General features: G+C 35.6%; 1 protein-coding gene across 1 annotated transcript in view; it reads right to left on the bottom strand.

The window, feature by feature from the left end:
* The window catches only part of NLK (nemo like kinase), a 163,368-nt gene that overhangs the window by 72,002 nt on the left and 64,640 nt on the right, over nucleotides 1–26,726 (bottom strand). The window lies entirely within an intron of this gene.

Genomic DNA, 26,726 nt, shown 5'->3' with positions numbered 1-26,726 from the left:
AGACTTCTTTAATGTAGAATAGTTACTTAGCATTCCTTTGTCTTTCACGACACTGCCATTTTTGAAGAGGACAGGCCAGTTTTTTTGCAGACTGCTCCTCAATTTGGGTTTGTGTAGTGTTTTCTCATGATGAGATTCAGGTTATGTATTTTTAACAGGAATAACTCAGAAGTGATGTCTTCTCAGTGCATCACACTAGGAGGTACATGATGTCAGTTTTCCCCATTTCTGGTGATCTTTGATCACTGGGATGAGGTGTCTGTCAGGTTGCTACGCTGCAAAATGACTATGTTTTCCCTTTCTAATTGTGTCACTGTTCTACTCCTCATCAAACTTTGACCCATTTAGTATCCATTGGCAACTTTTGCCTGAATCAACTAATACTACAGTGGTTGCCAAGTGGTACCTTAATAATTGTAGCGTCTTTCTAAATAGCTAGCCTACCCAACAACTATTAGTTTTAAAGAATGAGGGAACTCATTTAATACATTGCCCTTTCCAGAGAGGCCTCAGACAGCAATACTTCTTTCCAACGTTGGCCTTCTTATTCGTCCTGACTCTACTGTGGTAAGGAAAGCTGCTCTAAGATAAACCCACTCTTGGCTCAAGGTTAGTACTGTGCCTTGCAATGTTTTAAGGCAAAATTCACAAAGCAGTGTTTTATTTTATTATTCATGCAAAAGCCAGTCATGCTTGTGGCTGGTAACAATATAACTCTAATGAATGTGAATGGCTGTGCAGTAATTTCACGCCATGTTGAGTTTGTTCTCTCTTAACTTGAGGTAGCAGATGCTTTAGTTCAGCACAAACAGTACCACGGAACACAGATAAGTGTGGAAGCCTGTTACACAGGAATTCTTTTATTTTCTTTGTTACTGAAAGGCTTGCTGTGCTTAGTTTCTCTGCTGCTGCAATACCCTGGTTATTCCAACTGTACTTGTTAATGAAGCCCCAGCTGTAGAGATAATGAACTAACATTTAGGGCAACTTTCCTCAGTTCAGAAAAAAAGGAGGCATGCTTTGATCTACAATTCACTTACTGGTCAGTTATTTTCTCTACTGAATACTGGATGCCCTAAATAAAACAGTGCATCTGTCATTTCACCTGATGATCTTCATGAGCAGTCACGTTACACTAAAACAGGTATTTCTTTCCTATGTTTTAAATCAACATGTGATTCTGCAAACAGTGTATTAAAGATACAGTTTTAAGGGTTGTGAAAAAATAATTCTTTCTTCTATCTGTCCAGAGTATATATATCAGTCCTTCTCCTACGTTTGGAATACAAGTTCAACTTTTTTAAACAGCCAGAAGAATCCACAAGCCATTCTTCAGAGAAATATAGTTAGCCAAAAGAGTACAAAACCAAAATAGGAAGTTTTTTGGATCTGGTGTGGTTGTTTTGTTCTAGAGCTCTCTTAATCCCAGGAAACTCTGACCACTGCCACAAATATGCTTAAATTATGGAAAAGTAGAAGAGCTGGAATGAAACAAGAGTGAAACTTATTGGCGACACATTTTGAGACACTAGAACCTTACATTACAACATCTTTAAATCACTATCGCTACACTAAGCAAGAATCTTCAAGAAATTATATGCTCCTCATTTATTTTATGTGACGAATTTTTTCCCCACATGGGTTAGCAGTTTTAAAGTTCATGTTTCTGATACAGGTTTGTTTTTTTTTTTCTCTGATACAGGTTTTTAACTATTCAAAGCAAATAAATAATTTATAATGAAAATGTTTCACTAAGATTGAGAAAATCAGGCTCTTCTAATTCTATTCACATAAACTTGTAATCAGCAATCTTCTATTTTTGCTATGCACACTACAATTACTACGTCAACTGTACCAATAAAGAACATATCTCAATAACAGAACCCAACTAGACTCTAAATATTTAGATTATTGCCTTTGCATTCACTTTGAAATTCATTTCCTTAAAAGTTATTTTTACTCGTATTTAGATTAAGTCTGCTTGAGAAAACAATAGCAAACTATGAGGTAAAATTTCTGACAACAAATACCTCTAAATAATGTATCTTATTTGTACCTTAGTCCTTATATGTTCAACGACACTGTAAGTTAGGGAATAAGGAATTTATTTTTACATCTCTTTGGTCTTTCTAACCAAAATTTTAACAGGCTACAGTTTGTGTGTACTTTGACATAATTTACAGAATTGCACACTATTTAGAGGAATAAACTTTCTAGGCTTCCCTGTCTCCACCTAAAAACACATGAAGAAAGATTCTCATATTTAGGTAATTTGTTCCATTGGCTGGAGTTTTCTGATGCTTGGTTATTGGTTTTTCTTTTATGTTTATTCAAATTTGGTATTTGCTGAGTTAGCGCTCTAGAAGAAATCCTTTTCCTTTTTTTCAAGATCCTCCTAAAGTGATCCCAAATTTGTGAATCTGATATTACAAGGTAAAAAGGTCTTATATAATAGCTAAACCAAAGCAGTGAAATGGTTCGTTCTTTTTCCTCATATCCTAACATACCACTATTAATCGGAAGAAACAAAATACCTACATTTAACTGAAAGTGTTAAAATATGAACTGAAACGTCCCCTAACTCTGTGTTTAAACAAGTATATATAGCAATGGCCCCAGCTGGTGAGATATCCCTGGACCATTCTGACCGATAGTGAGATCCCCAGGGGTGCTGATAAGGGAGGAGAAATAAGGAACAGGCACATCATTCAATATTAGACTGTCATGTTTATTTTCAAATACTTGTTACCAGCGAAAAAGATCTAACTTTTAGGACCCCAATTCCCCACCAATAATCATTGGTTAAGTTAAAATATAGGTGGAAAATCCTTTTATACTAATTATTATTGACTTGAGAACATTTTCTTGTTCTTCAGACCATGAATTAATTATAATTAGCTCCATCCTTACTGCAGATGCTGGCAAAGACACAGAGACCTCTCAGTTGCTGTCAAATATCTTTGTGAGGAGTATGACTTGCCTGCAAGAAAGTTGCCACACTGTCTTTTCAATAGGGATTTTCTCATGTTAGAGGGTGAACATGACACAGCCTAGCCTGCCAAGTCTAGGAAGTTTTCATGGCCCACTAGCCACAGTCCTCTCCTAGAAACAGACCCATGAATATTGTATGGGAAAGAGAACCACCTGCAATGAAAAAAAGGTTTCTGTTCAAAGCCACCACAAAGGGAAAAAATCCACAACTGCATCTTCTTCTTACATTTTAATAGTTTATGACAAAAAGAAGTTATAAAAGATAACCCAAACTCAACCTATGTCACACAAAAATGTGCTTGCTTTTAATCCCACTGATGACTTCTTAAAAGATATGTGTTCAGGGGTGCCTGGGTGGCTCAGTCGGTTAAGGGGCCGACTTCGGCTCAGGTCATGATCTCGCGGTCCGTGAGTTCGAGCCCCGCGTCGGGCTCTGTGCTGACAGCTCAGAGCCTGGAGCCTGTTTCAGATTCTGTGTCTCCCTCTCTCTGACTCTCCCCCGTTCATGCTCTGTCTCTCTCTGTCTCAAAAATAAATAAACATTAAAAAAAAATTTTTTTTTAAAAGATATGTGTTCAGTAATAGGAATACTGAAGAATATAAAGAATTTTTTAATAAAGACTTTTTTTAAATTAAAGAATGGCAATTTTGTTGCTCATTAGGTTTATAAATGTAGAAGACACCAAATGAAAGAAAAGAATGGTTTCATTCACACAGTCTGTTTTTAACAGTATGGTTTTGTTGATGTCAAAAAATTATAATGAATTTAGAAACACAAAGTTCATGTCATTGGAAGAAATGTCATTTTAAATTATTTTTAATATTTTAGTGACTAAGCTAATATTTTAATAATTTCTTAACATAAAATGTAAGTCCCAATATGTTGTTAGTTAAAAGCAAACTGAACATACCAACCAATATACCAATAAAATGTAATTTTTGAAATAAAAAGGAACATAAGGTTTGGAATTATGGTTATAAATAAAATGTTCCTATTTTTCTAGGAATGTATACCTAAGTATATATAGGTGAAATGACATGAGATTTAAGATTTGTTTTAAAATATTTCATTAAAAAGCATTGTTGAGATAAATGAAGCAAATGTTGATAATTATTGAATCTAGTGGTTGGTAAAATGGGGTTAAAACATTCAAAAATAAAGAAAATATATGTTTGAAAAAATTTCTAAGTAAAAGCACTGAAATTTTAAAAAATGTTTAAATACTCTTTACAATATAAAAAATATCCATTATCTTTGATTAAAGCTAACAAAAGCTAAGTAAGCAAGACTTCTACATAAAAAGACTAAAAAAACATTGAAATTAAAGACATAAATAATGGAGAGACATACCATATTCATGGACTAGAAAACTCAATATTATAAAAATTTCAATTCTCCCCAACCTGATTTATAGATGCACTGAAATTCCAATCAAAGCCCCAAAAGGTCTTCTTTTGTGGAACTAGACAAATTAGTTCTAAAGTCTTTATGGAAATGTACATATGCCACAGACTGCTAAGACAGTCCTGAAGAATAAGGTGGGAAAAATTGCTCTACCACATATGAAAAGTTATCATAAAGCTACAACAGCATAGACAGTGTAATTTTGGTGCAATGGACCAATGAAACAGAAATATGACCCATAAACAGATTCTTCAGCTTCAAACCCATCTGTCTAAACACAAATATGTAATACCAGGGCTATGACTGCAAACCACATTTTGGTTTTGCCAACTAGCTCCATGTTAGGCTCTACCAAAAGGGGGCTTTGTAGGAGACTACAAGGCTGGAGAAAGAAAAGGGGACTTACCCCTTCCTATGGGCTTCCTGTCTGTCTCTTGTTTCTGTGTCAGCCTAGCACTTCACTCCCAGCAGTGGCAGTGTCTTTCTATAACTTTGTGGCTGAACCCAGTTTATAGTTTCCTCACTTGCAGAACCAGCCTCACTGCCTCTTCTACCCCCAGATACCAGCACTAGTGAGTTAGTATCCTTTGCTTTAGATGTCTGAATTTCTGCTGCATGGGGTTCCAAGTCCTAATAATTCTGACCTCTTCCATGATATTCCTCTAGCCATAGCTAGAGGTGGCTGTTACTTCCATGATACCTTAGTGTTCTCTTATCTTTTTAATTACCTACAACTTTACAAACAACTTTATAGCTAATTAGCATCTCTCCCCACTTTAAACTGTTTAAACGACTGGTGTGGTTTCTTTCTCCTGACTGGACCCTGACAGATACAACATTCTTTTCAATGTATGGTACTAGAATAAGGAGATATCACGTGGAAAAACAGAATGAATCTTCATCTCTACTTCACTCCATACACAAAAATAAATTCCAGGCGGAATGCAGATACAAATGTGAAAAGCAGTATCATACAGCTTTTAGAAGATAACACATAGAAGACCTTCAAGATACTGGGGAAGGGAGAGATTTCTTCAATAGGACACAAAAAGCACAAATCATAATGCAGAAGGAAAATTCACTTTTTTGACTACTTTAAAATCAAGAACTTTTCATTATCTGTACATTAAGAGTAAAAATGCAAGTCATACAGAAGATGCTTGTAACACATATATAAGGAACAAAGCATTTATCCAGATACGTGCAGAACTCCTACAAATCAATTTTTAAAAAGGGCTTGAAAGGGCATTTTACAAAATAGAATAATCCAAATAGGCAATAAACATATGAAAAGGACATTAGCCTTATTAGTCATTTTGGAAATGAAAATTAAAACCACAGTGAGCAAGTACTATAAAACTACCAAAATGGCCAGTAATAAAAAGATGATACCAAATCTTTGGTGATATGTGGTGCAATGGCAATTCTTACAGACTGCTGGTAGGAATTTAAATTGGTACAATAGCTATGGGAAACAGATGGGCTTTATATACTAAAATGAAGACATGAATACACTGTGACCCAGCAATCTGACTCCAAGGTATATACCCCAAAGGAATGTGCACACCTATCACTAAACATACAAGTGTGTTCATGGCAACATTTTTAGTACCCTTAAAACTGGAAACAATCCATATATCCATGAACAGTAGGATAGAGTAACAAACTGTTGTGTATTCATAAGAAAACTCTACAGTAACTAAAATGAATTACTGCTACATACAACAACACAGACAAACTTTATACACATAATTTTGAACAAAAAAAAAAAACCAGTCACAAATAATAATGTAAGATTTCATTTTCATAATATTAAAAATAAAAGCAAATTTGAACTCGAATGTTTAGGGATGCATACTTAGGAGACAGAAACTATTAAAAAAGGAAGCCGTTACCATAAAAACCAGGACAGTGGTTATCTTGGGGGAGGAGACAATGATGGGGAGGGTGCAGAGGAGACTTCTGGGTGTTAGCAATGTCCTATATTTCTCACATGACTCATGGCTATAGAGGTGTATACTTTGTGATAAGTAAAAAAGTTGTATATTTTGTACACACTTCTGTATTTGTGTTATTATGTAACTGAAAAGGTAAAGATAAGCTTCTCAGTTAAAAATTTAACATGAAAAGGTACTTTAGGTTGAAATTTGTACAATGAGTAATTTTTAAAGGGGACAATTCTGGGGCGCCTGGGTGGCTCAGTTGGTTAAGTGTCCGAATCTTGACTTCGGCTCTGGTCATGATCTCATGGTTCGTGAGCTCGAGCCTCATGTTGGGCTCTGCACCGACAGTGGGGAGGCTGCTTGGGATTCTCTTTCTCTCTCTCTGCCCTTTCCCTGCTTGTGATGTCTCTCTCAAAATTAAAAAAAAAAAAAAAAAAAAAAAAAAAGAGGACAATTATCTTCATAAGGATACACATCTATACAAGCCCAATGAATTTTGTCATATATTTTCTTATACCACTGATTTATTCTGTAGAGAGGAGTATATGTAACATCTTTCATATGTTTTGGTAGAATTCCAAAGGAACTTACTTTAAAAAATAAACGTTTTCTTCATCATTACACAAGAATATGCTATTAAGAAACATTCCACAGGAGAGTGCTATCAGCAGTATTATAGCAGAACTAAGTCCCACCCCTAATCTAGTCACAATCTCCTAACTTCTTCCATTGTTAAGCAAAATGCTGAAGCAGCTACAATACATAGATGTGCTTCAGGTTTTTAATTAGTGAGCCCTTTAAAAATAACCAAAACCAAAAATATTGCAAATACAAAGCAGGAGGCAAGATTTCCAGCTGTGGCAAACTGAAGAGGTCAGCAAATCCTTTCCCCTCAAAACAACTATAAAACTGGACAAAAATGTCAAAAACAACCATTTCAGGACTCCAGAAAATAACCAAAGTCAAACAACCAATTCAAAAGTGTTTATATATGAAAAACTGTGGAACGTTGGGTAAGAACAATGAAAGTCAAATGGTGTTATTGCTTGGGCTGCTCCTTACTCACCCCCACCCCCCACCCAAGCACAGTCCAGGCTGTTGGCCATGAAAACCAGCAGCTTCACTGCGTGAAGTTGCTGATGTGATCTGAAGTGGAGTATTAAACTCAACTGGAAAAGAAAAGAGAAAGCCTACAGCTCTGCAAGTCTAGGTTGTTATCCCAGCTGGGAAATGAGATAGACTAACATAAATCCAGAAATTTAACAAGGGGATTCTGGAAATGATAGCCACAGTGGGCTAGGTAAACTCTCCACACGTCCCTGGAGAACTGAAGGCCACTTATGTACTCAGAGGTGACCTGAGAAGGCCTCTGCTCTGCACATACCCATGGCCGACTGAGAGGCTTTCCACAGGTAAAGGGAAGAACGGAGAGACTCAACAGAAAATAAAAGCTGGAGCATATTTGGAAACTGGATGAGCTCCCTAACATACTCGCAATGGAAAGAAGCCTTACTGGCTCGAGATGTTTGAGCACAACCTTTAACTCATCACCGGCTGACCACTGAGCTACAAAGACACAAAGGGCACCCCAAGAGGGCCAGGCTAAAAATTAAAAAAAACCTAAGCAGATTTAAGTGGCTGCACCCCACGGGGGAGGAAGATTGTGCACCTTAAGTCCAGCCAAATTACTTAAATATAAGCAAACATACACAATAATAGCAATATGTCAATAATGACAACCCTCAGGTGGAAGGGGGACTGGGGAAGAATCAGATCCAGAGTTGTTATAATATATTATCAAATATGTCCAGTTTTTAACAAAAAAAATTACAAGATATGTAAACAAACAGTAAAATGTGACCCATACTCAGGGGAAAAAGCAGTCAATAGAAATACTTTCTGAGTGAGCCCAGATATCGCTTTCAGTAACACTTCAAAAGCAACTACTATAAATATATTCAAAGGATTAAAGGAAATCATGTTTAGAGAATTTAAAAAAATATTGTGACAATGACTCAACAAATAGGACAGCTCAATATAAAAACAAATTAAAAAAACATAAGATCCAAATCAAATTCAAGAGTTGAAAAGTACAATATTAGAAATGAAAAATTCAGTAGATTGGCCCAATAGTGGATATGAAATAGCATAAGAAAGAATCAGTAAACTTAAAAGATAGGTCAATAGAAATGAACAAGAACAGAGAAGAAAAAGTTTGAAAAAAAAATGAAGACAGCCTCAGAGACCTACGCAGTAACACAAGAGTACACCAACATATACCTAATGGGAGTTCCAGAAGAACAGAGAGAAAAGGGCAGAAAAAAATATTTGAAGAAATAATGGTTTAAAAGTTTCCAAATCTGATAAAAATCTATAGATCCAAAAAGCTCAAACATCCCATACAGGATAAACACAAGAGTTCTGCACCTAGAGATGTCAGAATCAAAGATATTTCAAGTCCAAGAAACTCTTGAAAATAATGAGGAAAAACAATACAATTGCTGACTGACTTTTTATCAGATATCATTAAGGTCAGAAGGCAGTGGAATGCCATGTTTGCAGTGGTGGTGGTGGTGGGCAGGTAAAAATTCTATATCCAATGAAAAAAGACCCTGTCCTTCAAAAATAAAGGCAAAATGAAAACATTCCAAAATAAGTAATGATGGAACAGAATGTGTTGCCAGCAGATGTGCCTTACAGGTAATAATCTCAGATGGTAACTCAAATCCACAAGAAGAAATGAAAAGCTAGAAATGGCAAATATGTAGGTAAATAGAAGAATATTTTAATTTTATTTTTGTATTAAGTTTTTATGTTAATTCCAGCATAGTTAACATACAGTGTTACATTAGTTTCAGGTGCACAATATAGTGATTCAAACTCTACACATTACTCAGTGCTCACTATAAAAAGAATCCTTATCACCTATTTCACCCATCCCCACCCCACCCCCACCTCCCCTCTGGTAACCAACAGTTTGTTCTCTACAGTCAAGAGTCTGTTTCTTAGTTTGTTTCTCTCTCCTTCCCCCTGACCCCCGACTTTGCTTGTTTGTTTTCTTAAATTCCACATATGAGTGAAATCATATGGTATTTGTTTCTCCAACTGACTTATTTCCTTAGCATTATACTTCCTAGATCCACCCCTCTTGTTGCAAATGGCAAATTTTAATTATTCTCTCTCTCTCTCACACACACATACTTGGGCTGCTTTCATAATTTGGCTATTGTAAATAATGCTGCTGTAAACATAGAATGCATGTATCATTTTGAATTTGTGTTTTTGTATTTTGGGGGCAAATGCTCAGCAGTGTGATTACTGGATCACAGGGCAGTTCCATTTTAAAATTTTGAGGAACCTCTGTACTGTTTTCCACAGTGGCTGCACAAGTTTGCATTCCCACCAACAGTGCAAGAGAGTTCCTTTTTCTACACATCCTCTCCAATACCTGTTGTTCTTGTGGTTTTGGTTTTGGCCATTCTAACAGGTATGAGCTGATTATCTCATTGTAGCTTTGATTTGCATTTCCCTGATGATGAGTGATGTTGAGCATCTCTTCATGTCTCTGTTGGCCATCTGCATGTCTTCATTGGAGAAATGCCTGTTCATGTCTTCTTCCCATTTTTAACTGGATTATTTGTTTTTTGGGTGTTGAGCTGTGTAAGTTCGTTTTATATTTTGGATACTAATCCTTTACCAGAGATGTCATTTGCCAATATCTTCTCCCATTCAGTAGGTTGTCTTTTAGTTTTGTTGACTGTTTTCTTTGCTGTGCAGACGCTTTTTATTTTGATACAGTCCCAATAGTTTATCTTTGCTTTTGTTTTCCTTCCCTCAGGAGACATATCTAGAAAAAAAGTTGATACATCCAATGTCAGAGAAATTACTGCCTATGCTCTATTATAGGTCTCATATTTAGGTCTTTAATCCATTTAGAATTTATTTTTGGGTATGGCATAACTCAGGGGTCCAATTTCATTCTTTTGCATGTAGTTGTCCAGTTCTCTCAACACCATTTGTTGAAAAGACTGTCTTTTCCTCATTGCATATTCTTTCCTCCTTTGTCAAAGATTACTTGATCATAAACATGGAGTTATTTCTGGGCTTTCTATTCTATTCCACTGATCTGTGTGCCTGTTTTGATGCCAGTACCATACTGTTTGGATTACTACAGCTTTGTAGTATAACTTGAAAGTTGGAATTGCGATACCTCCAACTTTGTTTTTCTTTTTCAAGATTGTTTTGGCTATTCGGGGTTTTCTGTGTTTCCATACACATTTTAGGATTGTTTGCTCTAGTTCTGTGAAAAATGTTGCTGGTATTTTGATAGGGATTGCATTGTATCTGTAGACTCTTTTGGGTAGTATAGACATTTTAACAATATTTGTTCTTCCAATTCATGAGTATGGACTATCTTTCCACTTGTTTGTGCTGTCTCCAATACCTTTCATCAAAATTTTATAGTTTTCAGAATACAGGTCTTTCACCTCCTTGGTTAAGTTTATTCTGAGATATTTAATTATCTTTGATAAAACTGTAAATGGGACTGCTTTCTTAATTTCCCTTTCTGTTGCTTCATTATTGGTATATAAAAATGCCACAGATTTCTATACATTGATTTTGTATACTGCTACCTTACAGAACTCATTTATCAGTTTATCATTTATCAGTTTGTGGTAGGGTCTTTAGAGTTTTCTATATGTAATATCATGTTGTCTGCAAATAGTGAAAGTTTTACTTTTTCCTTACCAATTTGGATGCCTTTTGTTTCCTCCTCTTGTCTGACTGTTGTAGCTATGACTTTCAGTAGTATTTTAAATAACAGTGGTGAGAGTGGATATCCCTTATTCCTGACCTTAGGGGAAATGCCCTTAGATTTTCACCATTATGCTGTTGGTGGTTTTTTCTTTATATATGGCTTTTATTATGTTGAGGTATGTTCCCTCTAATCTTACTTTGTTGAGAGGGTTAATTTTTTTTTTTATCATGAATGGATACTGTACTTTGTCAAATGCTTTTGCTCCATCTATTGAAATGAAAATGTTTTTTATCTCTCCTTGTATCGATGTGATGTATAACACTGATTGCAAATATTGAACCACCCTTGCATCCCAGGGATAAATCCCACTTGATTGTGGTGAATGATTTTTTTAATGTATTGTTGGATTTGGTTTGTTAATATTTTGTTAAGGATTTTTGCATCTATGTTCATCACAGATATTGGCCTGTAATTCTCTTTTTTGTAGTGTCTTTATCTGGTTTTGGTATCAGGGTAATGCTGGCTTCATAGAATGAACTAGGAAGTTTTCCTCTCTCTTTCATTTTTTGGAATAATTTGAGAAGAACAGGTTCAAATATTTGGTAGAATTCACCTCTGAAGCTGTTTGGCCTTGGACTTCTGCTTGCTGGGAGTTTTTAAATTACTGATTCAATTTCATTGCTGGTAATCAGTCTGTTCAAAATTTCTATTTCTTCCTAATTCAGTTTTGGGAGGTTTTATGTTTATAGGAATTTATTCATTTCTTCTGGGATGTCCAATTTGTTGGCATATAACTTTGCAAAATATTCTCTTACAACCTTTTGTATTTCTGTGGTATCAGTTGTTAACTTTCTTCCTTCACTTCTGATTTTATTTGAGTCCTTCCTCTCTCCCTCTCTTTTTTCTTGGATGAGTCTGACTAAAGGTTTATAGATTTTGTTGATCTTTTCAAAAAACCAGCTCCTGGTTTCATTGACTTGGTGTGTGTGTGTGTGTGTGTGTGTGTGTGTGTGTGTGTGTGTATGTGTGTATATATATATATATATCTTCCTTAATCCAGGTTTTGGATTTTGCCTATTGTTCTTTTTCTAGTTCCTGTAGATACAATGTTATGTTGCTTATTTGGGATTTTTCTTGCTTATTGAGGTAGACCTGTATGGCTATAAACTTACCTCTTAGAATAGCTTTTGCTGTATCTCGAAGATATTTGGACTACCGTGTTTTCCTTTTCATTTGTATTTTTTTTTTAATTTCATCTTTGATTTCTTGGTTGACTTATTCATTGTTTTAGCAGCATGTTATTTAACCTCCGTGTATTTGTGTGCTTTCCAGGTTTTTTCTTGCCATTGATTTCTAGTTTCATAGTGTGGTCAGAAAAGATGCATGGTAGGACTTCAGTCTTTTATTTAAAAAAAAAAATTTTTTTTTAATGTTTATTTATTTTTGAGACAGAGAGAGACAGAACATGAACGGGGGAGGATCAGAGAGGGAGATACAGAATCTGAAGCAGGCTCCAGGTTCCAAGCTGTCAACACAGAGCCCGACGCTGGGTTCGAACTCACGGACCATGAGATCATGACCTGAGCCGAAGTCAGATGCTCAACCGACTGAGCCACCCAGGTGTCCCAGGACTTCAGTCTTTTTGAATTTGTTGAGATTTGTTTGTGGCTTAATATATGATCCATTCTGGAGAATGATCCATGTGTATTTGAATGTGTATTCTGGGATGAATGTTGTGAAAATACCTGTTAGATCCATCTGGTCCAATGTATCATTCAAAGCTACTGTTTCCTTGTTGATTTTCTGCTTGAATGGTCTATCCATTGGTGTAAGTGGGTGTTAAAGTCCCCTACTATTATTGTATTACTATTGATTATTTCTTTTATGTTTGTTATTAACTGCTTTACATATCTGGGTGCTTCCATGTTGACTGCAGATATATTTATAACTGTTAGATATTTTTGTTGGACTATACCATTTATGATTATATAGTGTCCTTCTTTGTCCCTTGTTACAGCCTCTGTTTTAAAGTTTATTTTGTCTGATATTATGTATTGTTACTCCAGCTTTCTTTTCACTTCTATTTGCATGACAGAGGATTCTCCATCCATTCATCTTCAGTCTACATGTGTTTTTAGGTCTGAAACAAGTATTTTGTAGGCAAGAATATATTGTTGGGTTTATAACATATATAAAGTATATATTTATACATATTTCATTATATTATTTTGTAGAAGTTTATGTATATATTATGTCTTATTACATATATATATCTGTATATGTAATCTGTATATATATGACACAAAAGGGGAAGGAAATTGAGCTATACTAGAATGAAATTACTGAATTTTATCAGAATTAAGATAGTACTGGGGCACCTGGATGGCTCCGTTGGTTAAGTGACTCTTGGTTTGGGCTCAGGTCATGATTCACTGTTTGTAGGTTCAAGCCCCACGTGGAGCTCTGTGCTAGCAGTGCAGTGAATGCTTGGGATTTTCTCTCTCTCCCCCTCTTCCTTTGCCCATCCCCTGCTCATGTGCATGTTCTCTCTCAAAATAAATAAAATTTACTTAAGAAAAATCAAGATAGTATTAATCTGAAATAGATTGTTCAGAAGTAAAGATGCATACTACAATCCTTAGATCAATAAAAAAAGTAATAAAAAGCCAAAAGAGGATTAAAAAAATAAACAGATGAATTAATCAACTAAAAAAGTTTAACATAAAAGAAATACAATTGTGAAGCACAAATTTAACAAAAAGAAATAAAGAATGTAAAAATTAAAAAAACGTGAGATATATAGAAAGCAAACAGAAAAATAGCAAATGTAAATTCAGTTATATTAATAATTACACTAAATGTGAATGGATCTAAACACTTCAGATCAAAAGGCAGAGATTGTCTGACTTTAATTTTTAAAAAATTCAACTATGGGGTGCCTGGATGGCTCAGTCAGTTAAATGTCTGACTTTGTCTCAGATATCTCACGTCTCAAACCATCTCACGGTTTGTGAGTTTGAGCCCCACATCAGGCTCTGTGCTGACAGCTCAGAGCCTGGAGCTTGCTTTGGATTCTGTGTCTCCCTCTCTCTCTGCCCCTCCCTTGCTTGTGCTCTGTCTGTCTCTCTCTCAAAAAATAAATAAACATTTAAAAAAATTTTAAAAATTCAACTACATGCTATCTACAAAAAACACATCTTATATGCCATATAAATAGTGATTATAAGAGAGTTAGAGAGGTATATTAATATAAAGACAGGATTTATTTACATATATATAAATCCTGTCTTTATATTATACACACACACACACACACACACACACACACACACACACACACAGTGTGCTCTTGGTATTGGGGGTAGATTCCCATGATGCATCACTTACATACAACACCCAGTGCTCATCCCAACAAGTGCCCTCCTCAATGCCAATCAACCATTTTTCCCTCTCCCCCACCCCCCATCCACCCTCAGTTTGTTCTCTATATTTAAGAGTCTCTTATGGATAGCCTCCCTCTCTGTTTGAAATTATTTTTTCCTCTTCCCTTTCCTCATGGTCTTCTGTTAAGTTTCTCATGTTCCACACATGAGTGAAAACATGGTATCTTTCTCTGACTGACTTATTTCACTTAACAGAATATCCTCCAGATTTATCCACATTGTTGCAAGGACAGGATAGATTTTAAGATAAAAAATGTTACTGTAGACAATAAGGGATATTTAATAATGGTAACAAAGTTAATATACTGGAAGACACAACAATTATTAGCATATACATATTTAAAAATAGGGCCCCAAAATTCACAAAGCAAAAATTGACAGAAAAGAAAAAAAAGACAATTCTATATTGGACAATTGTCTCCAGTCAATTGTATTTGTGGGTTTTAATACTCCACTCTCAAAAACAGAACAACTAAACACAAATTAAGCAAGGATAGAAAAGATTTAAATAACAACATTAACTAACTTGACCTGAGTGACATTTACAGAACACTGTACCTAATGAGGACAGAATACATATTTTTCTCCAAGCACCTTTAGAACCTTTTCTAGAAAAGTCTAAATGCTACGTCATAAAACATGTTTTGATAAATGGAAAGGACTGAAATCAGTCAAAGTATGTTTTCTCAGCCCACAACAGAATTAAATTACAAATAACAGAAATACGTTTTGGAAATCCTCACATATTAGGACATTAAACAAAACATTTCTAAATAATCCATGGGTCAAAAAAGAAATCAAAAGGGAAATTAGAAAATATTTCAAATTGAATGAAAACTAAAACATAATATCTAAGAATTTACCGGATGCAGTTAAAGCAGTGCTTAGAGGGAAAAATTACACCTTTAAGCAGCTATATAGGAAATAAAGGACTCCAGTCAGTAATTAATACATATATATATCAAATTAAACCCAAAGCAAGCAAAAGGAAATAATAAAATCAGAATGGAAATAGTAAAATAACAAATCAATAAAATCAATGAAATAAAAAGTTAATTCTTTGAAAAGATAAAAAAAACCCTGATAAACCTTTAGCTTTACTATTTTAAGGACAAAGATACAAACTGACAAAATCAGGAATATAAAAGGGGACATCACTGCTGACCCTACACAAATTAAAAGGATCATAAGGGAATGTGAAGAACAACTTTGTGCCAACAAATCAGGAAATTTATATATCATAGAAAAAGTACAAGAAATATATATTACTGAAAAAGTCTCAAGAAGAATAGAAAATCTAAATAAACCTAGAACAAAAAGTGAATTAGTAATTCAAAAAATTCTCTCAATAAATACCCTAGGTCCAGATGGCATCATTTGTCAATTACATCAAACATTTAAAGAAGAAATAGTACCAGTATTTCACAAATTTTTCCAGAAATTAAAAGGAGACAACTTCCCAATTCATTCTGAGTCCAAAGTCAGACAATGACATCACAAAAGATGAAAACTAAAACTCAGTATCTTTCATGAATATAGATGAAAAATCCATAAGCAAATGAGGAGGAAATCAAATCCAACAACATGAAAACAACATCAAATCCAACCTATGATAAAAACATTCAACAGGGGCACCTGGGTGACTCAGTGTCTGACTCTTGATTTTAGCTCTTGATTTTGGCTCAGGTCATCATCTCAAGGACAGGCCGACAGTGTAGAGCCTGCTTGGGCTTCACCTCCTTCTCTCTCTGCCCCTCCCTCATTCACGCTCTCCCTCTTTCAAAATAAATAAATAAACAAACTTAAAAACAACAGCAACAGGGGCACCTGGGTGGCTCAGTCAGTTAAGGGTCTGACTTCAGCTCAGGTCATGATCTCACAGTTCCTGAGTTCGAGCCCCGCATCAGGCTCTGTGCAGACAGCTCAGAGCCTGGAGCCTGCTTCAGACGCTGTGTCTCCCTTTCTCTCTCTGCCCCTCCCCCACTCACAGTCTGTCTGTCTCTGTCCCTCTCAAAAATAAACATTAAAAAAATTTAAACAACAATAACAACAAAACACATTCAACAAACCAGAAATAGAAGGAAACTTCTTCAACCAGACAAAGGGCATCTATGAAAACCACAGAGCTAATAAACATCTTACTTCATAATAAAAGACTGACTGTTTTCCCCTAAGATCAGAAACAAGGTAAAGAGGTCTACTGTGGTCATGTCTATTTAAATTTTACTGGAGGTCCTGTCAGTGGAAAAATGCCAAAAAAAAAGAAAGAAAAAAGGTATCTAAAGTGAAGAAAAAATAAAACTGATTTAATTTGTAGATAACATGATCCTCTATATAGAAAATCCTAAGGAATACACAAAATACTACTGGAACTAATAATCAGGTTTATCAGGGTTGCAAGATACCTGATCATTACACAAAAACTCATTGCTTTTCTATATACCAGCAATGAACAATCTGAAGATGTAATTAAGAATTCATTCACAACAGAATCAAAAAAGAATAAAATATATGGAGAATAAATTTAATGGAACTGTAAGATGTATAGACTGCAAACTATTAAAAACAATGCTGAGATAAATTAGAGAAGGTTTAAACAGATGAACATTTCATATCATTAACTAGAAAACTCCCAATTCTTCCCATAGTGACCTAGAGATTCAATGCAATCCCAATGAAAACTAGGATCTTCATATATTACTGACGGGAATGTAAAATGGAACAGACACTTTGGAAAACAGTTTGGCTGTTTCTTAAAAGGTTAAAATAAATGTACCATATGAGTCAGCAACTCCATCCTTACATATTCATTTTTTAATTTTTTAAAATTTATTTTTGAGAGAGAGAGAGAACATGAGGGGGTAAGGGGCAGAGAGAGAGAGAGACAGAAAATCTCAAGCAGGCTCTGCACAGTCAGCTCAGAGCCCAACGTGGGGCTCAAACCCACAAACCTGTGAGATCATGACTTGAGCTGAAATCAAGAGTTAGATGCTTAACCGACTGAGCCACCCAGGCGCCCCTCTTATGTGTTTACACAAGGGAAATGAAAACATTTCTTCACACAAAGACTTACATGTCAATATTCATAGCAGTATTATACCCCAAAACTGGGCCAAATCCACCAACCAGTGAGTGGAGAAACAAACTGTGGTCCACCTATACAACAGAATAAAAAGGAACAAACTACTACTTTATTAAGCAAGGATAAACCTCAAAAACATTATGCTAAGGGAAAGATGCCAGATACAAAAGACCACATAATGTATGACACCATTTATAAAAAATTTTGGAAAAGACAAATTTACAGAGACTGAAAGCACTGCAGTGCAGTGGCTGCTCAGGTTTGGGAGAGGAATGCGGGATTGACTGTAAACAGTGAAATCTCTCTTGAGGTGACAAGATGTCCTAAAATCGGGCTGTGGTGATGAATGCACAACAGTGAAATTTACTAAAAACTCACTGAATTATATATAGTAGTCCCCTTTTATCCACCGTTTCACGTACCTGCGGTCAGCTGCTGTCCGGAAGCAGATGACCCTTCTTCTGACATACTGTCAAAAGGTCAATATAGTAGCCTAAAGCTACATCACAATGCCTACCTTTGTCCTTTGCCTAGCTCCATGTCACCACGTAGGCATTTTATCATCACAAGAAGGATAAATACAGTGCAATATTTTGAGAGAAAGGGAGAGACCACATTTACATAAAGTTTATTACAGTATAATTATTCTACTTTTATTATTAGTTGTTGTTAATCTCTTGCTATGCCTAATTTATAACTGAAACCCTATACCTGAAACTAATATTACATTATTTGTTAACTAACTGGAATTTAAATAAAAACTTTTAAAAAGCTGAAAAAATTTAAACATAAACCTTATCCTAGGTGTGTATGTACAGGAAAAAATAATATATATAAGGCTTGGTACTATCTACAGTTTCAGGCATCTACCGGGGTCTTGGAACATACCACACCCCCTGTGGATAATGGGGGACTACTGTACTCATCATGGGTGAATTTTATGGTATATAAACCATGCCTCACTGCAGCTGTTAAAACAAACTGTCACCTCAGAATATAAGCAGTTTAGGGGCGCCTGGGTGGCGCAGTCGGTTAAGCGTCCGACTTAAGCCAGGTCACGATCTCGCGGTCCGTGGGTTCGAGCCCCGCGTCAGGCTCTGGGCTGATGGCTCGGAGCCTGGAGCCTGTTTCCGATTCTGTGTCTCCCTCTCTCTCTGCCCCTCCCCCGTTCATGCTCTGTCTCTCTCTGTCCCAAAAATAAATTAAAAACGTTAAAAAAAAAATTAAAAAAAAAAAAAAAAAAAGAATATAAGCAGTTTATAATATTCTGATTTTATGTTGTCTAGTTTCTTCCCTTGATATTTAGTTTTCCATTTATCCACATAGATCGCATATTAACCACTTCTTCAAAGAAATACAGAAAAATTGACATTTCTTTCTCTCTTTTTCTTTTTATATCGGTGTTTATATCGGTGTTTTGTTTAACTTTAATTCGTTTGGAAATTCCTATAATGTATGCAATGAGGTACTGGCTTATAACAATAAACCATGAAACAATTTTTGGAACTGCTACTTTGTTCTGTGGTTTACTTGTTTATTTTTCAACCAATACTATTTGATAATTACCACTTAATAGGTCTTACAACTTTTTCATATATACTTTACTGCTGTTTTATCAAATTCTTTCAAGCAGCTACCATCAAATTTAGCATATTAGAACCAACTGGTGGGCTTTAGGAAAAGAAACACAAAAACCAAAGTAATTCTATTTCATTAAACTTGTGTCAAGGCCTAAAACTTTGTATTTTTAAGAGCTCCCAGCTGAGTCTGACTTTTATCAAGATTCAAGAACTACTGCTTTAAACAGTGCATTTATAATTTTAATGTACATAAGAATCACCTGGGATTCTTAAAATCTTAAACTGTAGATTGAGTCACTATGTCTGGGGTGAGGAATTGAGATTCTGCATTTATAACAAACTCCCAGGTGATCCTCGTGGCAAGGCTTTAAGATACGTCAGTATCTTGGGGTGCTTGGGTGGCTCAGTCAGTGAAGCAGCAGACTTTGGCTCAGATCATGATCTTGCAGTTTGTGGGTTCAAGCCCCATGTCAGGCTCTGTGCTGACAGCTCAGAGCCTGGAGCCTGCTTTGGATTCTGTGTCTCCCTCTCTCTCTGCCCCTCCCCTTATCATGCTCTCTCTCTCTTAAAAAAAATGAATAAAAACATTAAAAAAATATGTCAGCATCTTACTTGGCTAAATATTAAATATACTAATATACATCCAAAAAAAACAAATAATCCAGTGAAGAAATAGGCAAAAGACATGAATAGACACTTCTCCAAAGAAGACATCCAGATGGCCAACCGACACATGAAAACATGTTCCACATCACTCATCATCAGGGAAATACAAATCAAAACCACAATGAGATACCACCTCACACCTGTCAGAATGGCTCACATTAACAACTCAGGCAACAACAGATGTTGACAAGGATGTGGAGAGAGATCTCTTCTGCACTGCTAGTGGGAATGCAAACTGGTGCAGCCACTCTGGAAAACTAGGGAGGTTCCTCAAAAAGTTAAAAATAGAACTACCCTACGACCCAGCAATTGCACTACTAGGTATTTATCCAAGGGATACAGGTGTGGTTTCAAACGGGCACATGCACCCCAATGTTTACAGTAGCTCTACTGACAATAGCCCAACTATAGAAAGAGCCCAAATGTCCATCTGTGGATGAATGGATAAAGATGATGTGATACACACACACACACACACACACACACACACTGGAATATTACTCAGCAATCAAAAAGAATGGAATCTTACCATTTGCAACTAAATGGATGGAACTGGAGGGTGTTATGCTAAGTGAAATTAGTCAGAGAAAGACAAACATCACATGACTTCACTCATATGAGGAATTTAAGATACAAAACAGATGACCATAAGGAAAGGGAAGCAAAAATGATATAAAAGCAGGGAGGGGGACAAAACATAAGAGACTCTTAAATATGGAGAACAAACAAGAGGGTTGCTGGACGGGTTGTGGGAGGGGGGATGGGCTAAATGGGTAAGGGTTAGCATTAAGGAATCTACTCCTGAAATCATTGTTGCGCTATATGCTAACTGGGGTGTAAATTTAAAAAATAATTAATTAAAAAATAAAGATATGTCTATCTTAAAATAAACAAACAAACATAGTGAACAGGGGATTTTACTACATTTGGCTTTCCCACTAGCCAAGGTATAACTTCCCATTTATTCAAACTTCTTTTTTCGCTTGCCACTGAAGTTTTATTTTCCACCTACACATACATTAATCTAAGTATTTAACGTGTACCACTGTAAATACATGCACACTGTTATATAATCTATCGTTAAAATATAGCAACATACTTTTAATTTAAAATTTGCAACTTCCCTAGATTCAACTGTTATGCTGTTGAATTCTTTAAGTTTTCTAGGTATATAACTATCATTTACATTGTTATAATTTAATTTGCTTCTTGCATATATCTGTACCTTGTTTTGTCTTACATTTATACATTGGCTGATATTTGATAACAGACAGCATTTGCTTCATTTATTTTTGTAATAGAAGATGCCTCTACTTTTTAGCTTTGGTTAATGTTGACTTTCAGTTACAAATATATATAGAAAAACGATTTCCCTTTATACTTTTTAGAGTTGTCAGAAATGGGTGTTGATTTTTATAAACTATTTTTAGAATATTTAAAAATATTGTGGGGACATCATCATGTCCACTAAATTTCTTTTGAAATTTACTACATTATAAATCCTTAAGAGCAAAGACTCTACTATATGTATCTTTAAAACTTTCCAATGCCTAGAACAATACTTTCTCTATCCTAGGTCAGTGAATGTTGGTTTAATTGATTTTACTGTTTCTCTTAATAATGAAAAGAATTATGTTAATAGAATAGTTTTCCTTACACAGAAGCAATCTTGAATTTCTACACTAAATTTCACTCAGTCATGGTGCATATTTTTTAAAAATGTTAAATACCTTTTAATTTATGTCCCATTTCATTATTTTATTTATAGTTTTTTCATCTATGTTCATCAAAAGATTAGTCTTCATTTTTATGTTTGGCCTTATCAAACACCATATCTAACTGCCTTACAAAATAAACCAGTATCCTTCAGTATTTAATAACTATTTATATGATATAGGTATTATATGTTGAAAAATATTCACCAGTGATCTGGGAAAATTTTCTTGGGTTTCCTATTGCAACTGACTTATTCAAAGTATCTAGTGTAGTGTTTAAAATTTTTATAGTCTAGTTTCTAAGTTTTTATAAAAAAATTATTCATCTCAGTAGTTCTCATCCTAATTTTATCTACATTATTACTGTTTTCTTAGATCTTTTTGAGATTAACTAGTCTATTGTATATATTTATATAATATATGCATATATTTTTTTTTCCTGTTGAAATAGGCATGTAGAGTTAAATAAAACTCTTAAGCTTAGCTTTGCCAGGCTTATGACCTGAATAATTGATAATGGGGTTTTTAAATGTCTTTCAAGTAGTGTAGGTGTGTCTTTCCCTTTTTCATCTAGTTGAAAACATGCTATGTTTTGCTACTCATTTCTAATACTATTGCACCATAATCTGAGGATGCTGTATATAAAATTTGGGCTGAAAATGTTTATGAAGAAATGGTGTGTATTCAAATTTGTGCATTTAAAATAAAGCATATTTCATTATTTCAAAAACTTATTTTATTAGAGGGCAGTTAATTGTTGGTTCATGTGAACTGAAATTCTGATGGTGAGATATTGTCTCCTACTCAAGTATTCTTGGTATATAGCTGTTACATTTATTAGGTTTTGCTTTCCTGTTATGTAATCTGGAACACATCTGCTGGCATAGAAGCAGCACACTGTGTAAGATATATCCCAATTTTGCAAATGAAATTTTGGGATAAATACTATATATATATATATTTTCCTTATATATGAACTAGAAATTATTTTAAAATGATAACGTACAGGAAAACAGTATTTCACCCATAAATATAAAGCATTCTATTTTATTTTTTAAAATTTTTATTAAAAACATTTTTTTAAATGTTTATTTATTTTGAAGGAGAAGAGAGACAGAGCATGAGCAGGGGAGGGGCAGAGAGAGAGGGAGACAGAGAATCTGAAGCGGGCTCCAGGCTCTGAGTTGTTAGCACAGAGCCTGACGCAGGGCTCGAACTCATGAGTGGTGAGATCATGACCTGAGCTGACATCAGATACTTAACCGACTGAGCCACCCAGGCACCCCTAATTTTTTTAATTTTTTTTTTTTATTTGAGAGAGAGAGAGAGAGAGAGAGAGAGAGAGGGAGAGAGAGAGAGAGAGAGAGAGAGAGAGAATCTTAAGTAGGCTCCACACTCAGCACAGAGCCTGACATGGGGCTCAATCCCATGACCCTCAATCCCACAACTAAAGTAGCATGCTTTAGGGACATTCAACTGACTGAGCCACCCAGGTACCCCTAAAGCATGCTATTTTAGTCGAGGATACTTTCTGAATATGCAGAAACATTCTAAAAAGTAAAAAAAAAATTAAGGAATCAATCTTGTCTGAGGTATGTTTTCTTTTTTTTTTTAATGTTTACTTTTGAGAGAGAAACAGAGCATGAGGCGGGGAGGGGCAGAGAGAGAGAGGGAGACACAGAATTCAAAGGAGGCTCCAGGCTTTGAGCTGTCAGCACAGAGTCCGACGCAGGGCTCGAACTCACAAGAGAGGTCATGTGATCATGACCTGAACCGAAATCCAACGCTTAAACAACTGAGCCACCCAGGCACCCCTTGAGGTATGTTTTCAATGAAATAGGTACAGTGAGGTGCACAAATCATTATTCTATATACTTTATGGTAGGTTCTTCAACCACAATACAAACACTTTAGATGTAGGATAAACTGTGGAAAACATATTTGGAAAAAATGCAATGGCATATATTGTAATTTATTCTACCTCTGATTTTTAGTTATTTTAAACAGAACAATAAAGGAAATTAAGTAAATCACCCACAATAGGAACATCAAACATTGCAAACAGTAAATTTGTTCATACGTTGGTGTTCTAACACAGGGCTGTACGCGGCCTTGGCTCTGTGCACTGAAGCCTGCCGGCATGATGCAGGGAGCAAAATGGCTCTAAATGAGCAAAGTGATCATTGATTAGCTAACTATGTCTACCCCAGTCCCACCTGGGAAGATTGGGGGAGGGGGCTCAAATGTGGCTAGTAAGAGATAACAAGGGCTTTTTTCTATGGTCCATCTATGGGTAAATTATCAGGTCTTCTTCATGCCTCACTTAAGGGGTAACGGGATCTGGCTGCTCAAACACCCGGCAGGGATGTATCTGATGACTGAGACCTCACTTTTTCTGAAATCTGTTTTTTACCAGCAAATGACACTGGCAACGCTTTGAAGGATAATCTATATTTTCTCACACTTGAAGAGAGAGCCAGCTAGAGGAAGGAGATAAAAACACCATCCCAGGTTTAGATCTGAAGCATACCAGCCTTTGGATCATAGACAAATTTATATATTTTATATTACCAGTTAAAAAATATAAATATAAAATATATATACACACACACACATATATATGTATATGTAGGTTAGTATAATATATAGATTTCTAAAATTGCAAACTATAAGATCTCAGGTAAGGAAGGATGCATTTGCTTCAGCTACAGCTCATTAGCCAGGTTAGAGAAGCCACCTGTTTTACCACAGCTAGAATTTCAGGTGTATATTACAGGGTAGGAGGATTTTTAATCCTCCTTTGGGATATGAATTTGAAAGGCTGCATTGGGTGAAAGGAGGTGCCTATTTCCTTTTCCCTTCGGCTAAGACAGAAAACCTTGAATCAAGGTGAAGATTCAAAGTAGCAATCAGAGACAGTCATGCAAAATATGGCTGAATACAGGAAAATGGTCTGCTGCCTGGCATTCTACTGAGGACAGAAACACTTAACAAAACCACCAGAAAAACCTATGGTTTTAAATCAAGCAGAACTAAAGTGAGATTCAATGGTGCAACAGTTTCAGTAGTGGGAGTTCAGAGAAGGTGGCCATAAGAAAACCATAAAATAGATTTAGAACTAGGACAGCATCAGATTGTTCTTAGCTCCTTTCTTTTGCCACTTAAATCCAAAATACCATCCCAGGAAAAAAGAAAGGCTTTCCTGAACCTATAGGGTTCCATATAAAAAGATTTCAAGACTATTACTACCACCTCCTACCAAATAAATGCAAATTACTTCCACATGGATCCTGAATCTCTCCTTGAAAGCCTTGCTCTGCTTTTTCTTAGTTTCACTTCAGGAAAGATGAAACCAATCATCAAAGTCATGAGGATGAAAAATGTCAGGTTTGTTGGCCAAGAAAGTCTATCTGAAAACTATCACTTACAACATCAAATAAAGGTAACTAAAACTTAGCGCCTGTCTTTCATTGACTGGAAAAGTTCCACTAAGGTAAAGTAAAAATGAATGTTTATATATAGCAATTTGTTACTGGTCACACAAATCCCCAGGAGAAACAAACCAGAGAAATGATCAGGTGCCAAGGTCTAAATGAGGAGAAGGTAGAAAAGCTCTATTCCAAGACCCTATATCAAAATGCCTGTCTGCACTTAGAGACTATAGTAGTTCTGGTGAACAATGTAATAAAAGTGAACACCAGGCAGGAAACATTCATCACTAAACAAAGGGTCAACAGGGAATCTCAAGTTGAGAGGGAATTCTGAAGCGTTTCACTAATTTAAGTAGCAAATACAACACAAAATGTTAAATGTATGAGTCAAAAAATTAGCAGGTAAAGTGGTCAGAGAAGTCTAAGAGCTTATTAATCTTAAAACTATTCCCCTTGGAACTTTAACCTACAAATCTGCTAAGTTTAAGAAGATGTTCGTTTTTGCCTGTTTTCAAAATTATTTATTCAGAATTTGGCTTCAAAAGTTCAACTGACATATTAATTTGATAAGCATATAAAATTTAAAATCAAAGCATATTTCCAAATCCATTATTACTTCAACCGTGAATACACATGAAAAATTCCATTAAATCTTTACGATTTTAAATACCCAGTGACTATCTGAAGAAGCCCTTGTTGAACTATTTTTAATATAGGACTGAATAAAAACAAATTTCAAAAAAATTTTTAACATGAGAAAAGTTCTATAGTTCAGAAAAAAACGGTAAAGCATAATCTTAGAAAGTTGAGTGCAAAAAGATTTTAACTCACACTAAAAAGGGACGTGAGGCATTGTCTCAATGGTGGCTAGTTTACTAAACTTTCTTTTTTTCCAGGGACCTACCTAGGACTCACCCTTGTCACTCTTCTCACACAACATTTTTAACACTATATATAAATTTTCAGGAAACAAAGTAGGAATCACATATTATAAAATAAAGTTCCCTCCACTTCACCATTGTTGAGGCAACTTCTAAGCTCCCTGATGTTGGACCAAAAGCCAAAAGTGGTATTTTCCTTTTCAAATGGCAAGGGTTTTTTTTCTCCAAGATTTTATTTATTTTAATTTATTTTTTTTTAACTTTTTTTTTTTAACGTTTATTTTTTTTTTTTGAGACAGAGAGAGACAGAGCATGAACGGGGGAGGGTCAGAGAGAGGGAGACAGAATCTGAAACAGGCTCCAGGCTCCAAGCTGTCAGCACAGAGCCCGACGCGGGGCTCGAACTCACGGACCGTGAGATCATGACCTGAGCGGAAGTCAGACGCCCAACCGACTGAGCCACCCAGGCGCCCCTATTTTAATTTATTTTTTAAAAGAGAGAGCACACGCACATGGGAGTGGGAAGAGGCAGAAAGAGAGTGAGAGAATCCCAAGCAGGCCCTGCAGAAGCCCCTAAAGATTTTATTTTATTAAAAAAAAAAAAAAAAAAAAAAAAAAAAGTTTATTTATTTATTTTAAGAGAGACAAAGAACGCAAGCAGGGGAGGAGCAAAGAGAGGGTGAAGGAATCCCAAGCAGGCTCCACGCTCTCAGCATGGAGCCTGACACAAGGCTTGAGCCAAGGAACCATAAGATCATGACCCCAGCCAAAATCAAGAATCAGATGCTTAACCAACTGAGCCACCCAGGCACCCCTGAAGATTTTATTTC

Source organism: Panthera uncia, chromosome E1 (genome assembly GCF_023721935.1).
Source record: "Panthera uncia isolate 11264 chromosome E1, Puncia_PCG_1.0, whole genome shotgun sequence".
Taxonomy (NCBI): domain Eukaryota; kingdom Metazoa; phylum Chordata; class Mammalia; order Carnivora; family Felidae; genus Panthera; species Panthera uncia.
The sequence above is the reverse complement of the archived record's forward strand: the minus strand, read 5'-3'. Positions and strand labels throughout refer to the sequence as shown.